General features: G+C 41.1%; 1 pseudogene; it reads right to left on the bottom strand.

Annotated features, from left to right (window-relative positions):
• Positions 1–605: 605 nt before the first annotated feature.
• Positions 606–2515, bottom strand: LOC112825806 (furin pseudogene; annotated as a pseudogene).
• Positions 2516–6150: the final 3635 nt, after the last annotated feature.

Genomic DNA, 6150 nt, shown 5'->3' with positions numbered 1-6150 from the left:
TATTTTATTTTTCTTTTTTTGGTTTGCATAGTCTGCACATTTAATCACTTTAAAACCTCTAACATTATCTCATGTCCATTAAATAGAACCAACAATGCTGGGCCTGTTTAAATTACAAAAAAAAAAAAAAATTACTGGGCAATATCTTATAGAATCAGCCAGGCTGGCCCCAAGGGTAGAGTGGGGGGTATGAGAGAGGAGAGAACACACCTGGGCAGGTGGCTGGGTGCCAGAAAGGGCTAGGGGGGATAAAGAAAAGGAGGCTCCCAGATGGGAGGGTAATGATTATGCTAATGGAAGGGATGCAAAAGGCACATCAGAAGAGCAGGACCTTGGAAAGCTGCCTTAAATGTCCCACTCTTTTGTCCACATGGAGGGGGCCCTGGAGATGGGGTGAGGCCCTCCCCCTCCTCTCAGCTTCTCCTGGGACCCCACCTCAGGCAGTCAGGCAATCCAAGGGTAGAGATAGGAAGCAGTCTGTGCCCCTCTTGCCTCCCATCTGGGTTCCAGTCCCAAGATAAAAAAAAAAAATAGGTATATATACTTTGATGAATTAAAAAATGCCCAAAGAGGGGGATGGGCTTGAAGGGTCAGGCAGTAGGTGCTCATGAGAGAAAGGTGGCCCTCTTGCCCTGGCCCTCATCCTCTTCTGAGTCAGATGGGCACTCTTCCCGCCAGGCTTCAGGTGGGGGAGGCGTCTTGTAGAAGATGAGGCTACAGTCCACAGCATACACCTTCACCCCGAGAAGCTGAGCTCAAGTGCAGCTGTCGGACCAGGAAAACAGTGATGAAAACCATCATGACGAAGGTGCAGCTGAAGCCAGCCACCACCTCAGGCAAATGTGAGGGCAGCAGCCCTGCTGTTTGCCCTTAGCCGGGACTCCGACTCCACCTCCACCTCCAGGGGAAGCTGCTGATCGGGGACTCAAGGCTGCTCTTACTCTACTAATAGCACATCTGCTCCATGGGTTTAGGGAGGCATGGTGGGGGCAACAGAGGCAGTCCGTGGGGGCTAGCCCTGGCATGTGGTAAACAAGGTGTGGCAGGGGGCACAGATGCTGGCCCAGATGATCTCCACATCATTCTCAGTGCTATAGTGTTTTATCGATGACTTGGAGATTGAAGCCTGGTGGGCAGTGCTGGACACAGCTTTTCTGGTGCAGGGAGAGGCCTTCCTGGACACCACATAGGCCTGGCTGGAAATGAGGGTCTTGTAGTCACTGGTCTCAGGAGGTGTGTGCAGACCCTCAGGGCTATGATACAGCACAAGGGTGAGCTTAGTCAGTGTCCCACAGTTGGCTTTGCTGGTGTTTTCAGTCTCCAGGACCCACTGGCCAGAGGGGTCCTCATTCCAGGAATGGGTTATCATGAAGGCCCAGTTCTTAAATCCATCTGTGGGATAATCGTCTGACCTGGCAGCCAACAAGGTGGAGTAGGTGCCCATGGGGCTGCCCAGGTGGATGACCAGGTTGCTACTGTGATTATAGACAGGGTGAGGCAGGACTGTGCATGCTCCAGTTGTGTGATATGGCTGAACTCCCCCAGTCTTTTGCACCTCAGGCTGCTTCCTGATGTCCTTGGGCTCAGTGAAGATATCCCTGATGCACTTCCTCTGGGGTACCACTGTTGTCCAGTTCTAGGCCAGGGTCACTATAGCACCTGTGTCCAACAGCCTGTAGCCATATGAATGGCTCACTTTTTGGCCTACACCATTGGTGACCCAGTCATTAGCAATGAGGTAGGCTGGCTTTGAGGTCCCACCAGGAGAAGTTCTTTTTGGCTTCAAGATGAGAGTGATGGTGCCAGCTGCCAATGGGTCAGAGGCCTATGTTCCCCTGTGAGACTGTATACTTCTGCTGCAAAGTCCCTAGTCATTGTAGACCATGTCTATGCCACAGATGCTGTTGTTGGTCACCTTAGCTTCCTGGCCTACACACTGTGTGCCATGCCAGTTGTCATTCATCTGTGTGTACCAAGGCTGGGGGCTGGGGTCCTGGTCATTGACATTGAAGCTGGCCCCAGGATTATAATTGCCTGGCAAGTCTGGGTGATTCTTCTCGATGTCATCATCCAGAATGGAGACCACAATGCCATACTCCTGTAGCCCTGAGCCCAGGCCTCCTTCATGTTGAGGTACCACTAGGTGATGCCAGACAAGTACCATGGCTAGGGAAACTTGGTGTCCCTGGGTTCCTGGTACACATCCCTTTTGGTCCAATTCTTTGCCACCTGCTGTTCCAGCCACTGTACTTGAGGCTCCCTCTACAGGCCACTGTGCTGCAGGTGGTGAGGCAACATGGACTGCTTTGTCACCTCTTCACGCCAGAAGTGGTAATAGTTGCTGAGATCTGGCCCAGGATGAGGAAGCCATGCTTCTGTGCCAGGCTGACGTCTAGGCCTCCTGGAATGTTCACACAGGTGTTGGTGTAGACCTTCTAGCCAAGGGCAGGGCCGCCAGCAGGACCAAGACTCCTGCTACTGCTACCACCCATAGCAAACAGGGCCTCTGCTCCATGGTCGGGGACAGGTGGCCAGGACCCCGGAGCCCCCAGCCTCCTTGACCTGGTCATAGTGCCTTGGCTCGCACATGCATGCCTCTTCATAGCCTGTGGCCTGGGAGCTTACTGGCAGGACCATGGGGCAGAGAAGAACAGGGCTGTGAGGGGAGGAGGAGGACTGCCAGCTCCAAAGGAGCCAGAGGTTAGGAGTAAGTTTTCCAGGTGAGTGCTGCGGTTGTTCATGTGCGCCTGCTGAAGCAGAGAGCCCTATTTCATGGGGGCTTAATGCCCTCCCTCACCAGAGAGCAGTGTCACCACAGGGAGGCTGGGCCGTGGTTTCCACCCAGCTAGCTACCAGAGCAGAGTTTGCCTGGGCTGGGGCTCCAGCTCCACAGCAGGCTCCTCTTCTATTTTTTTGGAAGAGTTTTAGAAGAATTGGTGTTAATTCTTTTATGAAAGTATGATAGAATTTCCCAGAGAGGCCTCTGATTCAATTTCCTTTCTAGTAATCCATCTGTTCAGATTTCCTTTTTCTTCATGATTTAGTCTGGGTGTGTTTCATGTTTCTAGGAATTTGTCCATTTCTTGTAGATTGTCCAGTTTGTTAGCATGTAAGTGTGCCTAACAGTCCCTTATGATCATTTGATTATTTTGTGTTTCAAATGATGTACGGTAATGTCTCATTCATTTCTAATTTTATGTATTTTAATCTCTCTTTTCTTAGCAAATCTAGCTAATGGCTTGCCTGTTTTGTTTGGATAAACCCTTGGTCTCATTAATCTTTTCCATTATTTTTTTGGTCCCTATTTCATTTATTTTCACTCTGACCTTCGTTTCCTTCTTTGTATTAAGATTTACTTTGTTCATTTTTTTCCAGTTCTTTGAGGTATAAAGTCAGATTGTTTATTCGAGGTTTTCCTTTTTTTTTTTTTTTAAGTGTAGCTGTTTATCACTATGAACTTGCTGTAGAACTGCTTTTTCTGGATCCCATTAGTTTTGGAATGTTGTATCTCCATGTTTGTTTCAAGATACTTTTTATTTCTCTTTTTATTTCTTCTTTGGTTGTTCAGTAACATGTTGTTTTGTCTCCACGTATGGCAATGTCCAGTTTTCTTTTTGTAACTGACTTCTAGTTTCATACCATTGTGGTTGGAAATGATGCTTGACATGATCTCTATCTTCTTAAATTTATTAATACTTGTTTTGTGACCTAACATATAATCTCCTGGAAAATATTCCATGTACACTTGAGAAGAATGTGTGTTCTGCTGATTCTGGATGGAATGTTTTATAAATATCTGTCATGTCCTTCTAATCTAATGTGTAATTTAAAGCCATTGTTTCCTTAGTGATTTTCTGTCCATTGTTGAAAGTAGGGTATTCTTCTATTATTGTATTGCTGTCTATTTATCACCTAAGGTCTGTTAACATTTGCCTTATATATTTAGGTTCTCCTATGTTTTCTGCATCTCGTGTTGATTTTTCTATTTCATTTTTAAATATTCTCTTTTCTAAAATATTTTACATACTATGTACTAATATTTTCATAGATTTTGTTTTAAGTATATTCTCTCAATTTAGAGTCTATAATTTTTGCATTGTACTCTGTTCCCTGAATTTGATAGTTATTGTCTAGTAATACTATCATAATCAAAATGTTGAAAACTTAAATTCCCTCCAAAGTTCCCTATAATTACTTTGCAATCAGTTTAACCCCAACCCCCAGCCCCTGGTAACCAGTGATGTTTTCAGTTTCTATAATTTTGCCTTTGGCAGAATGTCATATAAATGGAATCATGCAGTGTAAGTTTTGGGTCTGGCTTCTTTTACTTAACAAAATACATTTGAAATATACTTATGTTGTTACTTTTTCAATAGTTTTTCTTCCCTTTTATTTGTAAGTATTACTATCATACAAATGTTCCACAGTTGTTTACATACATATACCAGTTGAAGGACATAAGGGTTGCTTTTTTTTGAGGAAATAAAGCTGCTGTAAACATTCAGATGGGTTTTTGTATGAACATGTTTTCATTTCTCCTGAAGAAATACCCAAGAGTGGGATAGCTGGATTGTATGGTACATATATATTTAACTTTATAAAACATTGGCAAACTGTTTTCCAAATTGGCCCTGCCATTTTAGTTTTCCACTAACAAGGTATGAAGATTCCAGTTGATCCACATCCTTATCTACATTTATTATGAGTATTTGTGGTTTTATGCCTATTTTTCTCATTAGTAATTCTAGTAGCTGTGTAGTGGTATCTTATTTTGGTTTTATTTTGCATTGTCATAATGACTAATAATGTTGAATATCTTTTCACAGGCTGATTTTTCATCTTCCTTGGTAAAGACTCTGTTTATATCACTTACCCATATAGTCAATAAGGCATTTTTCTAAATGTTATGCTTGAAAATTCTTCATATATTTTGAATACAAGTCCTTTTCAGAACTGTGATTTGGACATCATCATTTGAAGATCAAAAGATTTTTTTTATTTCTATAAATTCCAGTGGATCATTTTTTCTCAAATGGATTGTTTTGTTACCATATCTAAAAAGTCCTTGCCTAAACCATGGATGGTCGCACAGATTTTCATATACAAGTTCTTCTAGTTTTAGAGTTTTATATTTAAATTTAGGTCTAAGAGCTATTTTGAGTTAATTTTTGCTTAACTTGTGAGGTATCTGTTGAGGTTTATTTCCAATTATAACAGGATTATTTGTTAAAAATACCATAATTTCTCCATTTAATCATCTTTGCCCTTTTTGAAGAAATCAGTTGATTACATTTGTGTGGGTCTATTTCTGCATTTTGTGTCCTATTTCATTAATCTGTTCCAGATTATGTATGTATGTATGCATTAATATGTATCTGTTCCAGTCTGTTCACCAATACTATTCTGTTTCCATTACTATGCCTTCAAATTGTCTTGAAATCAAGTGTGAGTCCCCTAACTTGTTCTTTTTATATTTGTTTTGACTATTTCTTTTTTTCTGCTTTTTAATATAAATTTAGTATCAGCTTGTTGATATTTACCTAAAAAAAGCTTTCTGGGATTTTTGTTGGGATTGTATAGAAACAATAGATAATATTGGGGAAAATTTATGTCTTAACAATCTTGTGTCTTCAGATACATGAACATTATATATTTCTCTTTTTATTTAGGTATTTTAAATTTTATTTTATTCAAGTTGTTTTTAGTTTTCAGTATACAGAATATATATATAGACATCTCTATATATTGATCATTGCTAGATTTATACCTAAGTATTTTTATTTTTATGTGTTACTTTTAAAGGTTTTTCTTTTCATTTTGAATTGCAGTTGTTCATTGCTATTACATGGGAATGCAATTGACTTCTGTCGTTTGACCTTGTATTATGGGACCTTGCTGAACCTACTAGTTCCAGGCACTTTTTATAGATTCTTTGGAATTTTGTGGACTCTTTAGAATTGAGTAATCTGTGAATAGAGGTCATTTTACTTATTCCTTTTCATTTTGTATGTACTTTTTCAATCTATATACTAAATTTGATTTGTTAACACCCTGTTAAGGCTGGTCATAAGTATCTTCATGAAAAATCTTTAATATACTTTTCTTATAATGTCAATGTGTAGTCTTAGTATTTGGGTCGTCATGGTCTCA

This window comes from Callorhinus ursinus, unplaced genomic scaffold, assembly GCF_003265705.2.
Source record: "Callorhinus ursinus isolate GAN/ISIS: 27379988/994484 unplaced genomic scaffold, GSC_fseal_2.0 scaffold4, whole genome shotgun sequence".
NCBI classification, from domain to species: domain Eukaryota; kingdom Metazoa; phylum Chordata; class Mammalia; order Carnivora; family Otariidae; genus Callorhinus; species Callorhinus ursinus.
Note: the sequence above shows the minus strand (reverse complement) of the source record. Positions and strands in the feature narration are given on the sequence as shown.